We start from the raw sequence: 13030 nt of genomic DNA on the forward strand, positions 1-13030 counted from the left end.
CAACAAACCTGGGAAACACACATTCGCCAGAAGACTTGCTACACTCATCAGGAGGGCGTTAAACTAGAAGATGAGGGGACGGGAAGAAAAACATTAGACTCAAACAAAGAAGACCCAGGAAAACATACTCAGAAGGGAGGTAAGAACATTTCTAAAACAATCCACAGCGAGGAGATTGGAACAAAACAAAATCCTCTAAACTGCATGCTCGCAAACGCCAAAAGCCTGACAAACAAGATGGAAGAACTAGAAGCAGAAATATCTACAGGTAACTTTGACATAGTGGGAATAACCGAGACATGGTTAGATGAAAGCTATGACTGGGCAGTTAACTTACAGGGCTACAGTCTGTTTAGAAAGGATCGTAAAAATCGGAGAGGAGGAGGGGTTTGTCTCTATGTAAAGTCTTGTCTAAAGTCCACTTTAAGGGAGGATATTAGCGAAGGGAATGAGGATGTCGAGTCCATATGGGTCGAAATTCATGGAGGGAAAAATGGTAACAAAATTCTTATTGGGGTCTGTTACAAACCCCCAAATATAACAGAAATCATGGAAAGTCTACTTCTAAAGCAGATAGATGAAGCTGCAACCGATAATGAAGTCCTGGTTATGGGGGACTTTAACTACCCGGATATTAACTGGGAAACAGAAACCTGTGAAACCCATAAAGGCAACAGGTTTCTGCTAATAACCAAGAAAAATTATCTTTCACAATTGCTGCAGAATCCAACCAGAGGAGCAGCACTTTTAGACCTAATACTATCTAATAGACCTGACAGAATAACAAATCTGCAGGTGGTCGGGCATCTAGGAAATAGCGACCACAATATTGTACAGTTTCACCTGTCTTTCACTAGGGGGACTTGTAAGGGAGTCACAAAAACACTGAACTTTAGGAAGGCAAAGTTTGACCAGCTTAGAGATGCCCTTAATCTGGTAGACTGGGACAATATCCTCAGAAATAAGAATACAGATATTAAATGGAAAATGTTTAAGAACATCCTAAATAGGCACTGTAAGCGGTTTATACCTTGTGGGAATAAAAGGACTAGAAATAGGAAAAACCCAATGTGGCTAAACAAAGAAGTAAGACAGGCAATTAACAGTAAAAAGAAAGCATTTGCATTACTAAAGCAGGATGGCACCATTGAAGCTCTAAACAACTATAGGGAGAAAAATACTTTATCTAAAAAACTAATTAAAGCTGCCAAAAAGGAAACAGAGAAGCACATTGCTAAGGAGAGTAAAACTAATCCCAAACTGTTCTTCAACTACAGGTCCTTCTCAAAAAATTAGCATATAGTGTTAAATTTCATTATTTACCATAATGTAATGATTACAATTAAACTTTCATATATTATAGATTCATTATCCACCAACTGAAATTTGTCAGGTCTTTTATTGTTTTAATACTGATGATTTTGGCATACAACTCCTGATAACCCAAAAAACCTGTCTCAATAAATTAGCATATTTCACCCATCCAATCAAATAAAAGTGTTTTTTAATAACAAACAAAAAAACCAACAAATAATAATGTTCAGTTATGCACTCAATACTTGGTCGGGAATCCTTTGGCAGAAATGACTGCTTCAATGCGGCGTGGCATGGAGGCAATCAGCCTGTGACACTGCTGAGATGTTATGGAGGCCCAGGATGCTTCAATAGCGGCCTTAAGCTCATCCAGAGTGTTGGGTCTTGCGTCTCTCAACTTTCTCTTCACAATATCCCACAGATTCTCTATGGGGTTCAGGTCAGGAGAGTTGGCAGGCCAATTGAGCACAGTAATACCATGGTCAGTAAACCATTTACCAGTGGTTTTGGCACTGTGAGCAGGTGCCAGGTCGTGCTGAAAAATGAAATCTTCATCTCCATAAAGCATTTCAGCCGATGGAACCATGAAGTGCTCCAAAATCTCCTGATAGCTAGCTGCATTGACCCTGCCCTTGATTAAAGACAGTGGACCAACACCAGCAGCTGACATGGCACCCCACACCATCACTGACTGTGGGTACTTGACACTGGACTTCAGGCATTTTGGCATTTCCTTCTCCCCAGTCTTCCTCCAGACTCTGGCACCTTGATTTCCGAATGACATGCAAAATTTGCTTTCATCAGAAAAAAGTACTTGGGACCACTTAGCAACAGTCCAGTGCTGCTTCTCTGTAGCCCAGGTCAGGCGCCTCTGCCGCTGTTTATGGTTCAAAAGTGGCTTTATCTGGGGAATGCGGCACCTGTAGCCCATTTCCTGCACACGCCTGTGCACGGTAGCTCTGGATGTTTCCACACCAGACTCAGTCCACTGCTTCCTCAGGTTCCCCAAGGTCTGGAATCGGTCCTTCTCCACAATCTTCCTCAGGGTCCGGTCTCCTCTTCTCGTTGTACAGCGTTTTCTGCCACATTGTTTCCTTCCAACAGACTTACCATTGAGGTGCCTTGATACAGCACTCTGGGAACAGCCTATTTGTTGAGAAATTTCTTTCTGGGTCTTACCCTCTTGCTTGAGGGTGTCAATGATGGCCTTCTTGACATCTGTCAGGTCGCTAGTCTTACCCATGATGGGGGTTTTGAGTAATGAACCAGGCAGGGAGTTTATAAAAGCCTCAGGTATCTTTTGCATGTGTTTAGAGTTAATTAGTTGATTCAGAAGATTAGGGTCATAGGTCGTTTAGAGAACCTTTTCTTGATATGCTAATTTATTGAGACAGGTTTTTTGGGTTATCAGGAGTTGTATGCCAAAATCATCAGTATTAAAACAATAAAAGACCTGACAAATTTCAGTTGGTGGATAATGAATCTATAATATATGAAAGTTTAATTGTAATCATTACATTATGGTAAATAATGAAATTTAACACTATATGCTAATTTTTTGAGAAGGACCTGTATATCAATAGTAAAAGAATAAAAACTGAAAATGTAGGCCCCTTAAAAAATAGTGAGGAAAGAATGGTTGTAGTTGACGAGGAAAAAGCTAACATATTAAACACCTTCTTCTCCACAGTATTCACGGTGGAAAATGAAATGCTAGGTGAAATCCCAAGAAACAATGAAAACCCTATATTAAGGGTCACCAATCTAACCCAAGAAGAGGTGCGAAACTGGCTAAATAAGATCAAAATAGATAAATCTCCGGGTCCGGATGACATACACCCACGAGTACTAAGAGAACTAAGTAATGTAATGGATAAACCATTATTTCTTATTTTTAGGGACTCTATAGCGAAGGGGTCTGTTCCGCAGGACTGGCGCATAGCAAATGTGGTGCCAATATTCAAAAAGGGCTCTAAAAGTGAACCTGGAAATTATAGGCCAGTAAGTCTAACCTCTATTGTTGGTAAAATATCTGAAGGGTTTCTGAGGGATGTTATTCTGGATTATCTCAATGAGAATAACTGTTTAACTCCATATCAGCATGGGTTTATGAGAAATCGCTCCTGTCAAACCAATCTAATCAGTTTTTATGAAGAGGTAAGCTATAGGCTGGACAACGGTGAGTCATTGGACGTGGTATATCTCGATTTTTCCAAAGCGTTTGATACCGTGCCGCACAAGATGTTGGTACACAAAATGAGAATGCTTGGTCTGGGGGAAAATGTGTGTAAATGGGTTAGTAACTGGCTTAGTGATAGAAAGCAGAGGGTGGTTATAAATGGTTTAGTCTCTAACTGGGTCGCTGTGACCAGTGGGGTACCGCAGGGGTCGGTATTGGGACCTGTTCTCTTCAACATATTCATTAATGATCTGGTAGAAGGTTTACACAGTAAAATATCGATATTTGCATATGATACAAAACTATGTAAAGCAGTTAATACAAGAGAAGATAGTATTCTGCTACAGATGGATCTGGATAGGTTGGAAACTTGGGCTGAAAGGTGGCAGATGAGGTTTAACAATGATAAATGTAAGGTTATACACATGGGAAGAAGGAATCAATATCACCATTACACACTGAACGGGAAACCACTGGGTAAATCTGACAGGGAGAATTTCTTGGGGATCCTAGTTAATGATAAACTTACCTGGAGCAGCCAGTGCCAGGCAGCAGCTGCCAAGGCAAACAGGATCATGGGGTGCATTAAAAGAGGTCTGGATACACATGATGAGAGCATTATACTGCCTCTGTACAAATCCCTAGTTAGACCGCACATAGAGTACTGTGTCCAGTTTTGGGCACCGGTGCTCAGGAAGGATATAATGGAACTAGAGAGAGTACAAAGGAGGGCAACAAAATTAATAAAGGGGATGGGAGAACTACAATACCTAGATAGATTAGCGAAATTAGGATTATTTAGTCTAAAAAAAAGACGACTGAGGGGCGATCTAATAACCATGTATAAGTATATAAGGGGACAATACAAATATCTCGCTGAGGATTTGTTTATACCAAGGAAGGTGACGGGCACAAGGGGGCATTCTTTGCGTCTGGAGGAGAGAAGGTTTTTCCACCAACATAGAAGAGGATTCTTTACTGTTAGGGCAGTGAGAATCTGGAATTGCTTGCCTGAGGAGGTGGTGATGGCGAACTCAGTTGAGGGGTTCAAGAGAGGCCTGGATGTCTTCCTGGAGCAGAACAATATTGTATCATACAATTATTAGGTTCTGTAGAAGGACGTAAATCTGGGGATTTATTATGATGGAATATAGGCTGAACTGGATGGACAAATGTCTTTTTTCGGCCTTACTAACTATGTTACTATGTTACTATGTTACATTCTGGGATAACACAGATTTCTGTTTTGTCAAAAGTAGTGACTTACACATTATGCATGTTGGACATGGAAAAAAACCTTTTATTAATTGTTTAAAAGGTCCTACATGCTCGTCTGGTGGAGCAAGGTTTTGTATTGTGGGGCGATGGTGCCCAAATTTCGTGCTTTCCTGAAGACAAAACTTGGGTGGTTATGTAATTTATCCCCAATCACTTTGTCATCTTTTAGGAGAACCCAGTATTTGTTTACTATTTTTTTGAGTAATTGGGTGTTTGAATTATACTGGGTGATAATTGGAATAGACACCAGATCTACTTTCTTTGCAGGATCCTTATCAACCCAGTCATGTGTACAATGCTTTTCGACAGTAAAAATGTCTTCCACTGAGGAAGACATTTATACTGTTGAAAAGCGTTGTATGTGCTTTTTCTTGAGAAATAATAAAAACCTCTTTTGGATAATAAGGAGCCTTGGATCCTACACCCACGGGAGCACAAATAGCCTGTTATAAAGTTTATTGGATAACACTCCTATGGTTACTTGGTCTGAGTGACGTACTAACTACCAGGGATTTGCAGCATACCGACCACAGAAGAAATCCACCTTTGAACACCTAATGGTCCTAAGTAACCTATATGCAAGATATCAATCGATATATAAAAGGTGAGTGCCACCTATATTCACCTACGACCTTATTATACATTTACATTTCCTCCCCTTTTACCAGAAACATTCAAAAAGTGAAATGGCACTCCTTCCCATCCCAGCCCTGCCGTGGGCCTAAACCAGGGGTCCCCAACTCCAGGCCTCGAGGGTCGCCAACAGTGCAGGTTTTCAGGATTTCTTTAGTATTGCATCGGTGGTAATGTGATCATCTGCACAGGTGATGATTCCAACCCCTGTGCAATACTAAGGAAATCCTGAAAACCTGCACTGTTGGCGGCCCTCGAGGCCTGGAGTTGGGGACCATTGGCATAAACAGTAGATTTCCCCCACATATGGGGTACCGGCATGCTCAATAGAAATTGCACAACAAATTGTATGGTCCATTTTTTTCCTGTTACGCTTGTGAAAGTAAAAAAAAAATTAGGTCTAAAAGAAAAAATTTTGTGAAAGAAAACTAAATCTTTATTTTTTAATTCCACATTCCAAAAATTCCTGTGAAGCACCTGAAGGGTTAATAAACTTCTTGAATGTGGTTTTGAGTACCTTGAGGGGTGCAGTTTTTAGAATGGTGTCCGTTTTGGGTATTCTCTGTAATATAGGCCCCCCAAAGTCACTTCAAATGTGAGGTGGTGCCTAAAAAAATGGTTTTGCAAATTTTGATGTAAAATTGAAAAATTGCTGGTCAACTTTTAACACTTCCTAAAAAAAATATTTTTCAAAAATTGTGCTGATGTAAAGTAGACATGTGGGAAATGTTATGTATTAACTATTCTGTGTGATATGACTCTCTGATAAGGCATAAAATTAAGTTTGAAAATTGTGAAATTTTCAAAATTTTTGCCAAATTTCCATTTTTTTCACAAAAAAGTGCAAGTTATATCGAAGAAATGTTATCACTATCATGAAGTACTATGTGTCAAAAGAAAACAATTTCAGAATCAGTGGGATCCATTTAAATGTTCCAGAGTTATGACTAGAGATGAGCAAATTTGATCGGATCAGGGCTTATTCCGCAAGCGTTAGTGCTTACCCAATAAGCTGCAGAGGGAACCTGTCTTCCTGGATTGCTCCGGCTGATCAGCTGTTTGGCTCCGTAGCTGCATGTGTCGCGGCTTTGTGACAGTCACGACACATGCATGGAGAGCCTAACAAACAGGCTCTCCATGCATCCATTGGAAGAAGCCAGTTAGGCGAAACGGCGCTATCGGGGTGTGACTGTGGCTTGGACTTACACTAATGTAAGTAGATTAGGAGACCATGGTTTATTTGGTAGCTTTATATGGATGCACGTGTGCACTTTAATTATTAATCCTTTTATACATGCGCTGTGCCATGATTGTTATTACTGTGTTGTTGGTGTTAGCATTCCTGGAATATACAGTATTGGCACTTTGAACTTTATTGGATTATATGGAATGCTATTCCCTTTAACATATTATTTGATTATTTGTTTATTATTTGGCTACCTTAAATTAACATTCTTGGCCATTGTCAGTCCACATCTGGCTATTCTTGAGAATATCCCTTTGTTTATATTTTAAATTATTTTAATGCTTTATGAATAAAATAGTATATTTTAGTATATTTTTGCCTATGCCTCTTTATGCCCTTTGGTTTTAAATGGGATTTTGTCGAGTGTTATTTATATGTGGTTGATTCTAAATTATAGGTGGACCTTTGGTATGTATAAATTTTGTGGATTCGTTACAGCTTTAGATTTTCCGCACATGTGGTTCCTTCAGGATTTCGTACTCAACGACCTGCGTACATCCTGGCAACTCTGAAAACAGGTCTTGGTTCCCCTAAAGTAGTTCTTGGCACTTTTGTTTCTGTGTTGGTGACGGTGTCTATGCCACTATGACATCTTTGACCTTAGCTTCGGGAATAACCCTCAGGCACGTAGCTTCCACTGGGTCACTGTATCGCCACAGCTTAAGAGTAGGTTGCCGTGGTACACCTGGTATGGTTCTCTTCTCCCTGGCTGGTAGACCTTGTAGTTGATGTTGCCAAACTTATTGACCACTTCGTAAGACCCCTGGCACTTGGCCAGAACTTTACTTTCAACAGTGGGAATCAACACTCGATCTCCAGTGTTATACTGTCTCAGAATCACCGACCAATTCCAGACTCTTGCCTGGGCCTCTTGTCCTGGAAGGAGGCTCTCTCTCACATTTGGCATCACCTTTGCAATCTTTTCCTGCATCTGGGCCACATGCTCGATGATGCTCCGGTGGGATGTAACCTCTGCTTCCCAGGTCTCCTTTCAATATCCAGAAGTCCACGAGGGTGCTTTACAACATTTCGATTGGAGAAAACCCCATAGAAGCCTCTATGACTTCCCTAATGGAAAACAGCGGATACGAAAGTATGCAATCCAAGTCTCAGCCATCCTTCTCCATGGCCTTCTTGAGATTTGACTTCAAGGTTTTGGTGAACCTCTCCACCAGGCCTTCCGTCTGTGGATGGTACACCGATCTCCTGAGTTGCATAATCTGGATGGCCTTACTCAACTCCCTCATCACTTTAGACATGAAAGAAGTTTGTGGGTCCATCATAATCTCCTTTGAAATTCCCATCTGCAAAAACATCTGGACTATCTCTAGGGCTATACCCCAGGTAGAGGAGTTTCTCAGTGATACAGCCTCCGAGTACCGTGTTGCTTAGTCTATGACCACCAGGATATATTGGTGCCCTCTGGTGGACTTAACTAGGGGTCCGACAAGATCCATAGCAATGCGGTCAAATGTGACCTCTATAATGGCTAAAGGCAGTAGGGGACTACGGAAGTGAGAGACAGGTGGTGCAGGTGGGACAGGACTACTTATGTTACCTTGAAAAAATAATCTGACCAGTCAACTGAAATACCGAGGCTGCAGATGTCAAAGAACATCAGAGGTCCACAGTGCGTTGGAGTTAGTCACTACATGAAGAACGTTATCCTCACTTCATTTCTGAATTGCGATTGTTCTCGATTGTATTTTCATTGGACAGGACCAGCAATAGTTAACAATCTCTTGGTGACATACAGGCCAGTAGAACCTCTGAAGGACCCACTCTTGGGTTTTGTCCTTGCCCAGATGCCCACCCAAGTCATGACAATGGGACAGGTTTAACACCCTACGCCTATAGGGTCCCGGTACTATCAGTTGCTCTATTAAGTCCTCCCTCAGTTTAGTAACTCGGACCTCATTTACTGCAAAATTTTGAAACCTGGTGTCGGCCTCCAGCCCTTTTAGAACAGAAACATTATCAAATGCCCCTTTTAATGTATGGTCCTTAATTTGAACAGTCCCTAAATTTTCACCGGTCACCACAAACTCAGGAATATCGGCCTCAGGTGACACTACCTCCTCATCCTCCACAAGGAAACAGAAGGGAAACCCATCGGATTCTCAGGGTGGTGACACTTCTTTAGGGGCAACCCATTCCAGAATATAATATCACCATCTGGGACCTTTGGCACTACCTTCCCTGCCCCTTTGTACCTTGGATGCCCCACCCCTTTTTGGTCCTCCGCCTCCTGTTGAGACCCCACTATGGAGTGGGTTGCCTCTCCAAGGAAACCTCGACCCCCTGATACCTTTCAACCAGTCCAACCAGGACATCAGCATTCTAGGGGTAACCCTGGGCAAGCCAAGTCTGTGTTGACCTCGAAAAGTAGTGCACCGGTCCATGACCACACGCTCTACTATCTGAGGATTCTGGCAGCAACTATTTTTGGACCAGGTGCAGCAGATCCACCTGGGTGTATGTCATGATGATATGTCCATTGGTGGATCTGTTATGTTCTCAGAGTCATTGTCACCCCGAAGCACGTAAAAATTTCAGCTTCACATATTCTTTATGTTGCCATAAGTATGGTGCCAGCACTTAAGCCCATTATTCTGACAAGAGTTTCTTCCTTTCATCGACCCTTTCAAAAACAGTTAAATAGGCTTTTGTCATCACCAAAGATAATTTTCTACAGTGCTCTCCATACTGCTTCTGGATGAAAGAAATCATCAGCTGACCTTAGAATCGGAGCTGCTGCTGTGCCACAATCCGCTGTTGTGAGCAACTCAATTTGTTGCTGCTGTTGTAGATGTTGGACTTGCTGCTGCTGTTGCTGGAGCTGCTGCTGCTGCTAGATCTGTTGCATAAGCAGCTTACTTTGTTATGATAAGGTAATTCAGTACCACAATGGACATAGAAGTCAGAGCACATACAGTGACCTGACAATAACCCAAAAACATAGAACGAGCTCTGAGACGTGGGAACTCTGCTGACCGCAATCCCTAATCCTCTCCAACCACACTAGAGGCAGCCGTGGATTGCGCCTAACGCTCCCTATGCAACTCGGCACAGCCTGAGAAACTAGCTAGCCTGAAGATAGAAAATAAGCCTACCTTGCCTCAGAGAAATACCCCAAAGGAAAAGGCAGCCCCCACATATAATGACTGTGAGTTAAGATGAAAAGACAAACGTAGAGATGAAATAGATTTAGCAAAGTGAGGCCCGACTTTCTGAACAGAGCGAGGATAGGAAAGGTAACTTTGCGGTCAACACAAAACCCTACAAAAAACCACGCAAAGGGGGCAAAAAGACCCTCCGTACCGAACTAACGGCACGGAGGTACACGCTCTGCGTCCCAGAGCTTCCAGCAAGCAAGAAAAAACAAATAAGCAAGCTGGACAGAAAAAACAGCAAACAAAATAGCAAAAGCGGAACTTAGCTATGCAGAGCAGCAGGCCACAGGAACGATCCAGGAGGAAACAGGTCCAATACTAGAACATTGACTGGAGGCCAGGATCACAGCACTAGGTGGAGTTAAATAGGGCAGCACCTAACGACTTCACCACATCACCTGAGGAAGGAAACTCAGAAGCCGCAGTACCACTCTCCTCCACCAACGGAAGCTCACAGAGAGAATCAGCCAAAGTACCACTTGTGACCACAGGAGGGAGCTCTGCCACAGAATTCACAACATTACTTGTCCCCTGTTGTGGCAGCTGTTGCTGTAGCTGTTGGTGCTGCTGCTGGGCTTGTACCAGATGTTTAATCAGGTCATCCATGCTGTCTGATGTTGCTTGCTGGCTTATGGCCGCCTTCGCCCAGGACATGCAGTACTTCTGTAGAAGTTACACTTGTTCCTTGGAATGCTACTGCATTCTCCACCAATTGTGATAGATCGACTCACTTCAGTCTGCAGTGTGATCCCTTAGAAGTGTGTCCTTAAAAGTGTGGATTACAGTAGAATTAAAACCTGAAAGATGTATACAGACTGTGCCCTGCTACCTGCCACCATCGCACTCTAACAAGCATCTCTATTCTTCCAACAGGTATGTTTATCCAGCCTGCTCCCCTGCTTTGTCTATGAAGTGCATATAATACATCACCCAACTTTCCACACAGACTTTCCTCTGCTCCTAGCATTCTCATGGTATGTTTATCCAGCCTGCTCCCCTGCTTTGTCTATGAAGTGCATATAATACATCACCCAACTTTCCACACAGACTTTCCTCTGCTCCTAGCATTCTCATGGTATGTTTATCCAGCCTGCTCCCCTGCTTTGTCTATGAAGTGCATATAATACATCACCCAACTTTCCACACAGACTTTCCTCTGCTCCTAGCATTCTCATGGTATGTTTATCCAGCCTGCTCCCCTGCTTTGTCTATGAAGTGCATATAATACATCACCCAACTTTCCACACAGACTTTCCTCTGCTCCTAGCATTCTCATGGTATGTTTATCCAGCCTGCTCCCCTGCTTTGTCTATGAAGTGCATATAATACATCACCCAACTTTCAACACAGACTTTCCTCTGCTCCTAGCATTCTCATGGTATGTTTATCCAGCCTGCTCCCCTGCTTTGTCTATGAAGTGCATATAATACATCACCCAACTTTCCACACAGACTTTCCTCTGCTCCTAGCATTCTCATGGTATGCTTTTCAGCTAACCCCAGCTTACCCCAGTGTTATTTATGATCTTGTTTACTCAGGCTTGATTGTATGCATCTGGTCCACCCTTAATTCTCTGACCAAGATGAGCAGAGACCACTCCTCTCTGCTTCACACCTGAACGCACTTAGTTGTACATATATTGCATAGGAAAAGTCTGCAAGGACTTCAGTCTGCAGTGTGATCCCTTAGAAGTGTGTCCTTAAAAGTGTGGATTACAGTAGAATTAAAACCTGAAAGATGTATACAGACTGTGCCCTGCTACCTGCCACCATCGCACTCTAACAAGCATCTCTATTCTTCCAACAGGTATGTTTATCCAGCCTGCTCCCCTGCTTTGTCTATGAAGTGCATATAATACACCACCCAACTTTCCACACAGACTTTCCTCTGCTCCTAGCATTCTCATGGTATGTTTATCCAGCCTGCTCCCCTGCTTTGTCTATGAAGTGCATATAATACATCACCCAACTTTCCACACAGACTTTCCTCTGCTCCTAGCATTCTCATGGTATGTTTATCCAGCCTGCTCCCCTGCTTTGTCTATGAAGTGCATATAATACATCACCCAACTTTCCACACAGACTTTCCTCTGCTCCTAGCATTCTCATGGTATGCTTTTCAGCTAACCCCAGCTTACCCCAGTGTTATTTATGACCTTGTTTACTAAGGCTTGATTGTATGCATCTGGTCCACTCTTAATTCTCTGACCAAGATGAGCAGAGACCACTCCTCTCTGCTTCACACCTGAACGCACTTAGTTTTCCATATATTGCATAGCAAAAGTCTGCAATGACTTTAGTCTGCTGTGTGATCCTTTAGAAGTGTGTCCTTAAAAGTGTGGATTACAGTAGAATGAAAACCTGAATTGAACCTGAATGGAACTGAAGGTAACTGGCCAGTCACTATATACAATGTTTCTGTTTGTTTTCACCCCTATAATCCTTCACTTTATGCTACCTCCACTAATCCCCACAACAAGTAAGGAACTGCTCATCTCCTCTTCTATCCTCCCCATCCACCTCACCTCCTCCACAGAACTGTTCCTTAACATACAATCTTCTGTCTCCAAGCACAGACAGCCACCTCATGCCCTCTCCTGCTCCCACTTGCTAACACTTTCTCTGCTCCTTCTTACTGCTGGTGATATCTCTCCAAATCCTGGTCCCCCTCACCATATTCCCACAATCATTTCTACCTCCCATCCACGCTCTATCACAAACTTCCGTAACCTCTCTAACCTTATACCCATTCGCCCAGCCCCCGCCTCCCCAGTCCCACTAACAGGAGCTCTGTGGAACGCTCACTCTGTCTGCAACAAGCTCTCCTTCATCCATGATCTTTTTGTTACTACCAAACTTTCCTTCCTCGCCATCACCGAAACCTGGCTCACCCCTTCTGACACAGCCTCCCCTGCTGCACTCTCTTACGGTGGCTTCCACCTTTCCCACACACCCTGCCCCAGCAGCAAGCATGGCGGAGGAGTTGGTTTTCTCCTGTCAGATAACTGCTGCTTCACCCCAATCCCACTGCCACCCTCTGTTACCCTCCCTTCCTTTGAGGTGCACTCTATGCGCATCTACTCCCCCACCAACCTCCAACTGGCTGTCATTTACCGCCCCCCAGGGCCAGCCACCACCTTCTTTGACCACTTCACCACCTGGCTACTTCATTTCCTTTCTGCCGACATTCCCACTATCATCATGGGCG

This window comes from Ranitomeya imitator, chromosome 1 (genome assembly GCF_032444005.1).
Source record: "Ranitomeya imitator isolate aRanImi1 chromosome 1, aRanImi1.pri, whole genome shotgun sequence".
Taxonomy (NCBI): Eukaryota; Metazoa; Chordata; class Amphibia; order Anura; family Dendrobatidae; genus Ranitomeya; species Ranitomeya imitator.